This window comes from Rhipicephalus sanguineus, chromosome 10, assembly GCF_013339695.2.
Source record: "Rhipicephalus sanguineus isolate Rsan-2018 chromosome 10, BIME_Rsan_1.4, whole genome shotgun sequence".
Lineage (NCBI taxonomy): Eukaryota > Metazoa > Arthropoda > Arachnida > Ixodida > Ixodidae > Rhipicephalus > Rhipicephalus sanguineus.
The window spans coordinates 38,571,334-38,584,779 of NC_051185.1; the positions used below are offsets into that span (position 1 = coordinate 38,571,334).

Below are 13,446 nucleotides of genomic sequence, written 5' to 3' on the forward strand. Positions count from 1 at the left end.
AAGCGGCCTCTAGTAATAATTACGAAGTAATGAAATTCAACCGAATTCGATGGCTTTCGCTGTTGAAAGCTGTTACATGTCGTTGAATTTCGTTACGCTACAACAATTACTAGAGGACGCTTTATCGAAATCTCAAAGATCGGGTGGGTTCCTCGCATGAAGAACTTCAATTCTCCCGTTTGACACAATCACCTAACTCAACTAATTAAAAAGTTAATTAATGTAACTTTCTTAATTGCTTTCCTAAATGATGTCCTTACCTACCTTAAGATTCCTGCCGCTACAGAAAAAGCAATTCTGAAAGCACTGAGCAAATATCGCATTTCCCTGATTTTTTGAGAAGGTTGGACACATTTCTTGAAACACCCTGTATAATCGAACGCAAACTCCTGTAGTGTACTTCATAAGTACATACACTAGAGTTAGAACGATGCAGAGCATGACTAGTGCATGATTGATTAGCATGGTAATAATCCTTGCATAGCATGGCACGACTGCATGGATTAGATTGCATGACATTAGGGTTCATGGCACGGCATGACACATGGCAAGGATGTGACGCCTAATCGTGTAGCGTTCCACGTTCCTTTTTCGTCTTCTTTGCCAGAAATGTTCCGGAGGGGTGATTGTTCGTTCCTGAAAGCCATGCATTCGCTGTTCTTGCTGAAATATGTCTGACTGCTTTGTTTATTTTGGCTTTCGAATTTCCACCGACAAGACCCCTGGGGGAAGGGGCTGGTCCCCTACACTGGCGGAAGGGAGGGGGGACAAGGTCCCGGGGACCTCTCTTCCCCCAGTGTTGGGTAGGATACCGGTCCTTCTAGACAGGTTAACATCCCTGCCTTTCCTTTCTCTTTTAGGGGCGAAGCTCCTTAAGGCGGCACCAGTTCGTCCTTCGTAGTAGTAGTAGTGCGTAACCAGTCGTAACGCTCGTACCAGATCTTGACCTCCAAGGTGGTGCCGGTGGGAGACTTTTCCTGTGCGTTGTTGAACAATAAAAGATTCGCAGCGTGCGCGTTAACTAAAAGCCGAATTCTTCTGTCTCTCATTCCCCATTAGCAGCCATTGGCATGTTCCAGTAGGAAACGTTAGTAGAAGTAGAAGTGTAAGTGTTAGCTAAAAGCCGACTTCTTCTGTCTCTCATTCCCATTAGCAGCCATTGTTTACCTCCAAGGTAGTGCCTGGTGATATTTCTCCTGTGCGTGATTAAACAACAAAAATTTTGTTCAAAACGCCGTTGATTGATGAAATAAACCAACGAAAGACGCCAGATGTTTTCTAAGAGCAAAATGAAAGAACGCCAGATGTTTCTAAAGCAAAACGAAAAGACGCCAGCTGCTTAACGAAAGACGCCAGATGTTTTTTAAAGCAGCGGTTTTCTAAACAATGAAAATTCACAGCGTACATGTAAAATTAAAGTGAGCTGCAAGTCGTCATAACTCATCGAACCTTTAGTATAAACGCGCCCGATCTCACGTCGGTGATGATGTACTGGGCAGAATTCACGGAAGATTCACGGTTTACCGATGAACCTCCGCAGCTTCGCCCACTCATCATCATTCACTCCGTGGATATGCTGTGATTTTTTTCTTCCCTTCTCTATGCAGTGGTCAACAACATGTATTTCTACAGAATGCGTCGGGATATTTTAAAACTATGAATACAATGCAGCCGTGGTTCACTGCCTCGACGGAGCCGTCAGGTTATGGATTCCGGAGTAGGGTTGTTCTGTTTCAGACACAGGAGTGGCACACGTTTCCTCTGATATTTCTTTGGTCTAGCCATCTGGTCTGCGATGTGTTATTTTATTTGCTTACGCCATGAGACTACTTCTGTAATCGAGCACCGAAGTTTATTTTGAAAAATGTGGAGCAGTTAACCAAGGCTACGTTTAAGCCAAAATATTACCCCTATATACAAAAGATCTTATATGTTGAAGTGATAAGTTTTGATCACGGATTTTTTGCATGCTTCTGAACTGTCTTCACATTTCCGTCATGTAGAATACTCTAAGGGGATTTGTAGCTGAAAGGTGTCACTATGAACCTAAAAAAAAAATTATGGCGCAAGTGTTTTGACGACAGTTATCATCGCTAACGCGAACAGGATAAGCAGGACTCGACTACACTCCGCCGGTGTTGTGAAAACACGCCAGGCGTCACAACACGCTGGCTTGCACGAAGGACATTCCTGACAAAACCGTGAGCGTTGTTGAAAGGGCGCCGAAAGTCTGAACGCCTTTGCGTGCCCCCGGTACATTCTCGAGGCGTTTCGTATCGTCTGATGATGTATGCGCTTGCGGCGTAACGATCTGAGAAAGTCGTCACGTTAGCTAAGTTAATGCCATTCGCTTGCTAAAAAACTGGACCCGACGCTGCTGCCAACCTAAACCTACAGGATCTCTTATGGAGTCGCCCAAGACCGCTCAAACGCGAAAGCCATCTTGTTTTTTTCTTTACCCAGTCGACGTATTAACCCAGTCGACGCATGGAATAAAGTTGCAATATCAGCAGGTGCCTAAAATGGGGGCTTGGCAACCAGGAATGTCGTTGTAACGAACGTTTCACAAATGGACTTTCGCTTTCAAATTTAGAATTTCGAATTGTGAACGAGGGCAAGCAAAGTGGACAACACACAAGTTCTAACTTAAGCGAAAGCTTTGTTAGAGAGTTGACAGAATATGATAGCCGAACAAACGCACGCGCGAAGATTTTGACCGTTGGTCGGTAAGAAAGACCAAACGACCGACCGGTTGGTATGTCTATAGGTGGTATCTACAGGTGGGATTAGCCTGACAATTTGGGCCAGATTTTGGTCCCCCTCTTTGCGACTAAAGAAATAGTCCCGCTCATGCAAGCGGCAATGTTCTCCGAAGGCGGGGTCATCGGCCGTCCGGCTGATGACGTCAGTCTGGAGCGTGCGCCCATTGGTACACGCTTGTGCGCATCCGCCTTTGAGGAGGAAATGCCACGTTCTTCTTAAGCTATATCTTACTACAGTGTTGCATAGATATTCGCGTAGAGGGCATGAAGCCTACTTAAGCACTATAGTCGGTTACAACCTAAGAAAAGCATGTCAGCTCTGCCCACAGCCACCGCTCAGACCCTCCCACAGATAATTTGCAAAAGTGCTCCATCCAATAGAGCTTGCTCGCTTTCGGGAAGTCAAGCACTTCTCGAGTGTTTCAGACAGTTTACTTTGCCATACAGACACACGTTAATGTTGCTTGTTAGAGTTCGGGAACTTGAACGCCCTGGTAAACTTCGTCAGGGATTCTGACGTTGTAGCTAGAGTGTGTACTGCATCGCAGCTGAGCCAAACGTAACGTTTTAGGTAGTATAGGTGAACCGTTATATACTAATATGCGTAGTCATTACATTAACCGGGAAAAAGTACTTACGGTTCTGACGGAAACCAACTAGCACGGCTGTCTTTCAAAGGCGGAGGGTGGGCACAGCACTTCTGGGGAAGGAGCTTACAATTTGTCTTAGGTTGTCACAAACTATAGCCTCGGTCCTTCGGGGCACATTATCCGCTCGACAGGTGTGCTCGGAAATCCCTTCTTTGTAGTCTTTCCAGCGGTCGTTTATTCTTTGTGTTTATTCACTGATGTCTTCTTCTCACCTTCGATCAACTAAACCACCCAGCAGGCTACGTTACTGAGCTTTATTAGAAATCATTCTAAAAAGACAGGGTGTGCAAACACGGACACAAGAGAGAAGTCAGGACACCAATGTTAGGACAGAAGTCAGGACACCAGGACAGCAATATCCTGTAACAGTGGGCTATGCGATCGAGCAGTTATGCAATCTCGGCATAGAGAAGCACGGCCGATGACACTTGACTTCGATGGCAAAGGCCATGCTGGGCCCACGGTCTTGCCCAACGAAATAGCCCAAAGCCCTGAACTCCTTGTTTTCAGGTCTAATCGACAGATCTGCTATCAAAAGTGTGACCCTTCTACGAAGAAGGTATGTGTGCACGCGTCTGTGAATGCCTTCGTTTTCTTATATATCCTAAACACGTGCACCTTTCAATAGGCAGCTAAATCACACTCATGCGGCATCGAAGAAAAAAAAAAACGTCACATGGTCCCTCATGCATTTGCCTAAGACGACTTCAAGGCGAAAGGCGACTTTGTCAGCCCCAGACATTGACATGGTCGGATACAACATAATAAGTCCGGAGAGGTCCTTCCCACACGACGGCAGCGCGGAAGTCGATCGCCTCGGCGACTAAAGAAATAGTCCCGCTCATGCAAGCGGCAATGTTCTCCGAAGGCGGGGTCACCGAGCGTCCAGCTAATGACGTCAGCCTGGAGTGCATGCCTCTTGGTGCAGGCTTGTGTGGATCCGCAGAGGAACAAGCGTCACTTCCGTCCAGAGCCCCGGATGTCCCTCCCACTGAGAATTTGCGCAAATGGTCCGTCAAATAGAGCTTTCTCATTCGTGAAGTCAAGCGCTTCTCGACAGTTTAGACTGTTGACTTTCCCATACAGACAGACGTTTCATTTGCTCGTTTTAGGTCGGGAACTGGAACGTCCTGGTAAATTTTATCAGGGATTCTGACATCCCAGCTGAACGAAACGCCCGCGCTAGATCTCGAAAGCCGTTGTTCGGCGCCTTCGTAGCTTCGCTTCATGATGTGTCATGTCTCGTTTCGAACGTTCATTTCCTTGTGACCGCATGCTGTTACGTACAACGTTGGGCAAGCCGTATATGCATGTTTGTAAGGTATGACGACGTGAACGTAAAATACTGTTCGAAAAATTTGGTTGACCATTTGATATTTTCTCAGACATGCCAGCACACATGCAGCCGTTACCGGAATAATGTTAAGTGCCTGGCCTTCGACCGTTACATACGTGTACCTAAATCAAAGTACAGGACAATAATTTGTCGCGTAATTTGAAAACAAAGCAATAGGACCGTGCAAGCACGGAACACCTATATGGTGCAAGCAGGGACGTAGCCAGAAATTTTTTTCGGGGGGGGGGGGGGATGTTCAACCATACTTTATGTATATTCGTGCGTGCGTTTGTATGTGTGCGTGTACATATAGGCAAGCAAAACTGAAAAATTTCAAGGGGTTTGAACCCCCCTTTGGCTACACCGCTGGGTGCAAGCCTGACGGAGCTCATGCACAAGGTTGCTTACTTCTTACAGAACGCTCACTGGATTGTGTGCAAGTTAGCTGCAGTTGAGAAACTGAAGGGTAGAGACATACCGGAGAGAGCCCTAATTGTAAAGGAAACGTAGACTCAATGATTATGGTATGCGAAAGTGTTCAGCTGTCTCGCAACTACGCGCGCAAAGCCAATTCACTCGATCTGTTAGCTACGATCAGATAGTCGCCGCAGCTCGACAGTTGAAAGCAAAGCTTCCATGTACTGAACCTATGAATTCAGTTTTGTGTCGTTAAAGAACACTCTTCGGGGAGTATTTCTACCTTTCTTCACTTTTAATGTTTCTTTTTACTTGCACGTGAGCGAGTCTGCACTCGGATGATTGCACCCCCGTTGTACAAGTGCCCGAAAGGATCGGACACTTGGATAATTCATGTTCTCCACAAAATAACTTGGTTGATAAATAACTGTCCTGTACTTCTCTTTCGTTGCAATGGCGTTAACGAACGCCACGTGATCCAAATCAATCCGGTGACAGCCGCATACATTAGGCACGTGCGTGCAAAATTTCACCGCTGAAGCTGCAGTACTGAATCAGAGAAGAGGCAACCAAGTGTCAACATTCACGTTGTCGGACTTTCCAACGACACTACAGTCCACAAACAGTAACAGCACTTCCACTAAATTGTGCACAAACTATAAAAGCACGCTAAACCGGGCATCCTGGGCGGGCGTCGCCAAATGTCGTTCGAAAGGCGGGTACCGACTGGTTACGGGCGTATCCCGTCAAAAGGCGCCACAAGATAAAGCACGTGCACGGATCGGTTATGAAACATTGTACAATAACTCCCAATTCAACGATTATTTCATTGTCTGCACTAAAGGAATTGCGCAGAATACGCTAAAAGCTACTACGGCCTCATATGGAAAAGTTATTTTCTGTGCGTTAAGTAACATCAGACTTCCACCGCAGTGAACTCGTGGCCCAAAGATAGCTGGCTATATATAGTTGAACTCAAAGTATTGTAGTGTACTTGGATAGTACATATGCAAGATTGGAACGCTAGAGAGCATGAATAGTGCATGACTGGTTAGCGTGGCAATAATCCTTGCATGGAATGACATGCTTGCATGGATTAGAATGGAAAGGATGGCCCCCATGAGCCTGGAGCGTTCCACATTTTTCTTTTCGGCTTCTTGCCCGAAATGTTCCGGAGTGGTGATTGTTTGTTTCTGAAAGCCGTTGATTGGCTCTTTCTGTTGAATATGTGTGGCAGTTTTGTTTATTGCTCCTGTCTATTTTCTTCCGCCAAGCCGGCTGAAAGCAAAGCTTACAATAAAAGAAACTATCCGCCATATTAAAGCAAAAGAGGGTCGGGGGAAGATGGAATCCTGGAGAGATTAAAAATTTTTCAACACTGGTTGTCGCTGGAGTCGACGTTTCGACAAGCGGACTTGACTTCCACAATGCTGCAACTGAGGCATATTACAGCAATCACACCGAATGCACTGCTTTCAGGAATGAACAATCACAGTTCCGAATGAATATCAGAGTACTGCTTTTCTGTTAACGTGACGACAAAAATGTGGAACGCTTCACGATTTAGCGCGTCATCCTTGCGCAGGACCTCGCTAATGTTTTGTGTATCGTTACAGTTTTTGTATATGTGCTTGGGAAAGTAGAATACAGGAATTTGCGTTTAACTTTACATGGTGTCCCAGCTAAACTCTAGCCAGAGTTTGAGGATATGCTGACGCACTCCATGACGATGCGACCAAATACGTGTTGTTGACTACTCCATGGAGCAAGTCACAGGATTTCTCATGTCCCACATAAATTTATTAAATATGGATATTTAATTATCCAACTTTTAAAGTAACGAACTGGGCAAAAATTGTATTGAGAAAGTTACAGATCTGTTTGGAAAACGTCCTATTCGACAGTTTCTACCTTTCCATCTATTACGTATATGTGTTTTGCTGCTTATTACGGATGCCCGTGCATCGTAATTGCAATGCTCCCTAACGTTCAGCGCGCAAACGACCATGGCAACTGTCCGGGTGTACCCCTTAAAAGGCGACACGGCAACGACGATGGTGGTGGCCGTGCCATAACCCTCTAGATGGTTTCAGCAGCACAAGCGATGACCGCTGTGCCTGCTTATCGCTGTCATGAACCGCCACGAGAGAAGCATATCGTTTTGCACATGGAACATTAGAGAGCGCTGCAATCGCGCGCGCATAGGCGAGCAAGCGGGCATGTCACATGGTACATTTTTGTATCTCGTAGGCATATGTAGTAAGCGGAAAAACACTACTTAATAGATAGAAAGTTAGAAACTGTTTATTCGGACGTTTCGCAAACCGATCTAGAACTCTCCTTTCCGCTGACGGCTCTTCGCGGTTTCGCATTCGCCAACCGCTCGCGCCATGTCAGCGCGGCGGCGAGTGCTCACCGGGGTGACCCACTTCACTGCTGCTAGCGGTTGTTTCCGAGAATTAGTTTAACTAGAGGACTTAATTGGTTGAACCCCGCAGTATTCCGACCAGTCAATGTTGCGCGGTAACACGAATGACGGTCTCAAACTGCACCCGAGAGCGAAACTTGAGGCTAAATAGTGTTCATATAAGCGCAAAATTTGAAAATAAGCATTTTCAAGCATTTGGCACGAACGCCAAAAATAGGCATTTATATGCACTATAAGAACACTATAAAAGACCTTCTTAACCTCTACTTCATGTTCACATTAAAATGGCGCGATAGGAGCGCAAGGAACAAAACAGCATATCCACGGAGTGAATGATGATGAGTGGGCGAAGCTGCGGAGGTTCATCGCTAAACCGTGAATCTTCCGTAAATTCTGCCCAGTACATCATCACCGACGTGAGATCGGGCGCGTTTATACTAAAGGTTCGATGAGAGTTATGACGACTTGCAGCTCACTTTAATTTTACATGTACGCTGTGAATTTTCATTGTTTAGAAAACCATTGCTTTAGAAAACTTCTGGCGTCTTTCGTTAAGCAGCTGGCGTCTTTTCGTTTTGCTTTAGAAACATCTGGCGTTCTTTCGTTTTGCTTTTAGAAAACATCTGGCGTCTTTCGTTGGTTTATTTCATCAATCAACGGCGTTTTGAACAAAATTTTTATTGTTTAATCACGCACAGGAGAAATCTCACCAGGCATTACCTTGGAGGTAAACAATGGTTGCTAATGGGAATGAGAGACAGAAGAAGTCGGCTTTTAGCTAACACTTACACTTCTACTTCTACTAACGTTTCCTACTGGAACATGCCAATGGCTGCTAATGGGGAATGAGAGACAGAAGAATTCGGCTTTTAGTTAACGCGCACGCTGCGAATTTTTTATTGTTCAACAACGCATAGGAAAAATCTCCCACCAGCACCACCTTGGAGGTCAAGATCTGGTACTAGCGTTACGACTGGTTACGCACTACGACTACTACGACTACTACGACTACGAGGGACGAACGGGTGCCGCCTTAAGGAGCTTCGCCCCTAAAATTACACCATCTCCCGCTAAAGGGGACCATGAGGCGATGCGAAGCCGGAGCACTAGGACGATCGCGTTCCGTTGGCGTTCGTTGGGCATGCTACCGACCTCGTGTCGTGGAGCGCGAAGAGGGACGCTACGCGCGTCGTGTCTTCTATCTAGCCTGGCCGTTAATTCTCACAGGGCGAGCGGGTAACGCGGTCGACAGGCGGGCGAGAGGGGGGCAGCGTAGGAGAGGAGACAGAAGGGGGGGGGACGCGCATGCGCTCGAGCTCATCGCGGCGTTGTGCAGGAGAGAATTTCTGCATTTCTAGCCCGCGTTTCAGGGAACAAAATAGCCCTTTACCTAAAATCCGGTCTCTAATTATCAGCATTTGCTGAGCTTCACAATTGCTCAGAGCCGTCTCCACATACAGGAGATTTGTATGGTAGTGTAAACTCGTCTTCGATAAAAAGGTTTCGGTACCCTTTTAAAGAAGTAAAAATATTTCCGGTATATACGACGTGTGCTCTGATATGGCAGAGGTGTAAGAAGCTGTCCCTAAAGTATGATTATCGCGATAGTAGACTTCAATCGTCGCAGCAAGCTGCCATTCGATCCAATGTTCTTTTAGTGCAGTACTCGCACTCCATTACATGAATAGCCACTTCGAATCAGTTGAGCACACCGTCATTGGAGCCGACGCCGCAGAGATTTCGGAGTAGGGTTGTTCTGTTTTGGACACAGCTGTGGAACAACTTTCGTCGTGCATTTCTTGGGTGTAGCCATCTAAACTGCGATAGCATTGTTTTATTTACATAAGCCATAAGACTACTTTTGTAATCGAGCACCGAAGTTTAATTCGAGAATTCTAAAGCAGGTAACCAAGGGGCCGTTTGCGCCAAAATGTTATCCCTATATACAAAAGATTTCACATGGTTAACTGAGAACGAATGGTGACCGATTTTTCGCATGCCTCTAAACTCTCTGCACATTTCCGTCATTTCATTTTTACCAGACGAAAGGTACGCAGAGGTACCTCTACCAACCTGAAAAAGAAATGATGGCACATGTTTTAGAGCGCAGCTCTTAGGCGCCCGTTCCTGCGTTGAGCGGCGTCGTCGTTGTTGGCTGGCTTCGGTGTAATCAATATAGCGAACGAGTACGAAAGAGAGCGAACGCGGAGTCTGTCGATATCGCGAGCCACTGGCCTCTATCCTCGCTTTCTTCCTCCGTCACGAGCGCTCGCCCCTTGGTCGGAGCTCGTGCGCATGCAGGGCTGACACGGGCACTCCGGCTGGCTTCGCTTGTCCTAACGGGGCTGTCGGCATTTCGCATGGTTCGCGACGCCTGGAATGCACAGAGTGGTGTGCGTAGCACGCGAGCGCTGACATTTTCTGTGGCAATATGTAACGAGTGTTTCATTGCTACAACTGCGGATAGCCAAAACTTCAAACACAGCTTGGCGTTGGCCCAACACGAAGCTGCGCTCAGAATTCGCATTAGGCAGTATCGTAATCGTCGGTGAATTTTTCTGGTGTCAGTTGAAGCAAGCTCAAGCAGTTGAGGAAGAAGACGACAAAATTCAGGCCAGGGGGACTGGGGAGAATAAAGAAGAAGTTAGAAATGGCGACATGAAGAGCATCATCTGTTTATTATGTGAGGTCTTGTTACGTAATTATGTGCGGTCTTGTTACATAATTTGGCGCAGCCGACGACAAGAGACATCATGTGGGTGACTTTATTTGTGGACAACCGCAGTGACTCTGCGGTATTCAAGAAATATCAAGCCGAGGACGACGTGGCCGTGGAGCTTCCCGAATATGTGACTACAGGTGAGCTTCTAAACCTCATTTTGACCGAAGCCTCCCTGTCTTCAGAGGAACTTTTGAAGCGAGATTTCGTGAAAGTCAACATTCCTCTAAGAAGGTTCAACGAGCTGGTGCTAACAGCACTAGAGAGGAATTTCACGACCTGTCCAGCGCCGTCTGACGAGTTAACGACAGTACGGAGAGCCATTGCATGTCAACAGCAGAAAATTGTGCAGCAAAACGTTGTCATTGAGACTCTCGTCGCAGACTTGACGAAGCGGGCAAAGCTATCATCGCGACTAATCCAGCCAGACATATTCGACGACGTGTCCGACAATCCAGAAGCGTGGATAGCTTTCTATGAACAAGCTGCCAGGAGCAATGGATGGCTGTCTGATGAAGACTTGGTGATGAATATGCGACAGTTCCTTCACGGGATACCAAGAAAGTGGCACGAGTGGAGATTTTGCAAACAGGAGCCTGAACCTTGGTGTAAATGGAAAGAAAGTTTCCTTGCAACTTTCAACAGGAATCCCTTTGAGCGGTGGCATGAGGCAATATTCTGCCGCTTTGAGTCCGGAATGCCACTCGAGTATTTTCTTGAAAAACAGCGACTTCTTCGCATAGCTGAACCTGGATTGTCGACCTCGTCACTTATTGCTCTTATCATTCACGGCTTACCTATAGATTTGCAACGACAGGTTTTAATACACTGTCCGAAAACGCCCGAAGCGCTTCTCCAACTACTCAAGCTATTATCGCGTCCCTGGGCTGAAAGAGGCTTCCAAAGTAAACAAAATATTTCAGAGACGACAAGCGTTAGCCATTTGGGTGAAAAGTACCCGTCGGATTTTAGAGGCGTCACCTCTGACTTTAGTGGAAGCGCCTCTCTCGTACAGAAGAATAGGGCCTCGAAAGATGAATGCAACGTTGGAGAGCAAAATAATTCTAAACTCATACATACAACGCATGAGACCGTCCAACTTGTGTCATCGAGTTTACTGCACATACAACTTGAAGTGAACGGTCGAGCTATGCGAGCACTTGTAGACAGCGGAGCTTCAGTTTCAGTTATGAAGAGAAGCAAAGCAAAACCCGAGGACATATTCAGAGGCAGAACTGTCATTGTACGGGGCTATGACGGCCGTGAAAAAGAACACTGCGAATGGGTAAGGATACGTCTGAAATACCAGTCACAATCTGTAGAAATACTGGCACTGGTGATAGAAGGCATCGAGTATGACTTTCTACTCTCTCGTCCAGATATGAAATTGCTGAAGCTTAACATTCACTGGGATGACGCTGTGTCAGTCAGCCAAGATGTGCAGCCAGTGAGAAAGAGAGACAAAATTCGCATTGTGACAAAATCCCATGACATCCCTACAATATATCCACAATTATTCTACAGAGGAGGCTATCCTCCAGGTACAACAAAGTTTGAAGTTCCATTCAAACTGCATGACACAACGGTTGTACGGATTAAACCATACAACCTCACCAGGGAAAAGAAAGCATGGCTGAAGGAAGAGCTTGGGAAGATGCTGGAGGCAGGCATTATCCGTCAGTCCGTATCACCATATGCATCGCCGATAACCATAGCGCCCAAGGAGGATGGGAGCCTTCGACTTTGCACGGATTACAGAGCCATTAACAGCCAGACGCATCTTATTCCCTTTCCTATGCCCAGAATAGATGGAATTATAGACGAGACAGGCGGATGTTCCTGGTTTTCCAGAATAGACCTCTGTAAAGGCTTCTGGCAAGTACCTCTTCAAGGGGATACCAAGCAGTACACCGCTTTTATAACGCCATTCGACCTTTATGAGTACAACCGGCTGCCTTTCGGATGGAAGAACTCGCCTAGCTGGTTCCAGAAAATGATGAATACGGTTCTACACCCTTTCATTGGAAGCTTTTGCAATGTCTACGTGGATGATATAATCGTTTATTCTAAAAGCGAAGTTCTCCATCAACAGCATGTGGCACAGGTCCTCACAGCTTTGTCAGAAGCCGACCTCAAAGTCAACTTTAAGAAGAGCGAATTTTTTAAAACCAAGGTGACTTTTTTGGGTCGAGTGCTGGACGGCGCTACGAAAAACACCAAGGAGGAATCAGTGGCACGCATCGCAAAACTGGCGAAGCCCTTTGATGTCCACTCATTGCGTGTGTTTTTGGGGCTGGACGGTCATTTTAGGGCATTTATCCAAGATTATGCTCTTAAAACGAGGCGTTTGACAAGACTGATGCAAAAAGATGTACCATTCTGTTGGACAGATAACTGCGAAACGGCCTACAAAGAGCTGGTACGAGTTATATCGTCTGATCCAGTCCTCACACTACCAGACTTTGATCTTCCGTTCGAGCTCAACACGGATGCATCACATTACGGAACGGGAGCAATACTTTACCAGCGAGATGAACGCCAGCCAAGTAATCGCCAACTCCGCGTGATTGGTTACCACAGCTACACTTTTAACAAAGCGGAAGTGAACTATACAACTACGGAGAAAGAGGCACTGGCCGTTCTAAAGGCTGTTCGGTACTTCCGCTCTTACCTGGAAAGTAGAAAATTCAAGTTATACACTGACCACGAGGCACTTACCCACCTTTTGAAAATGGCAGAGCTGAAAGGAAAAGTCGCACGGTGGGTAAGCGAGCTACAACAGTTCGACTTTGAGGTGAACCATCGCCCTGGATCTTCAATGAAAGACGCCGATGCAATGTCCAGGCTGGGGGTCATCAGGCTTGTTGATGTACAATGGCAAACAATAAGTGCAGCCAAACTTTGGGAAGGGACTGAAGCTTTACAACTCACACAAACCGGAAGAATCGCAGTGCCTCCTACACTAATACCGAAAATTCTGGATCTTTATCACACAAGTTGTCATTCAGATGGTCACGATGGTTTCTGGCGGACCTACATGAAGCTGACCAAACGGTTCACATGGCCCGGCATGAAAGAAGACACAAAAAGATATGTGCAATCATGTCATGAATGCCAGATCAACAAAGTAAAGT

At 46.4% G+C, this 13,446-nt stretch overlaps 1 non-coding gene across 1 annotated transcript; it reads right to left on the reverse strand.

Moving 5' to 3' along the window:
- Window positions 1-6,705: 6,705 nt before the first annotated feature.
- On the reverse strand, window positions 6,706-6,813 carry LOC119372838 (U6 spliceosomal RNA). Its single transcript, XR_005179728.1, has one exon. It is a non-coding gene; the product is annotated as a U6 spliceosomal RNA (small nuclear RNA).
- Between the last annotated feature and the right edge of the window lie 6,633 nt (window positions 6,814-13,446).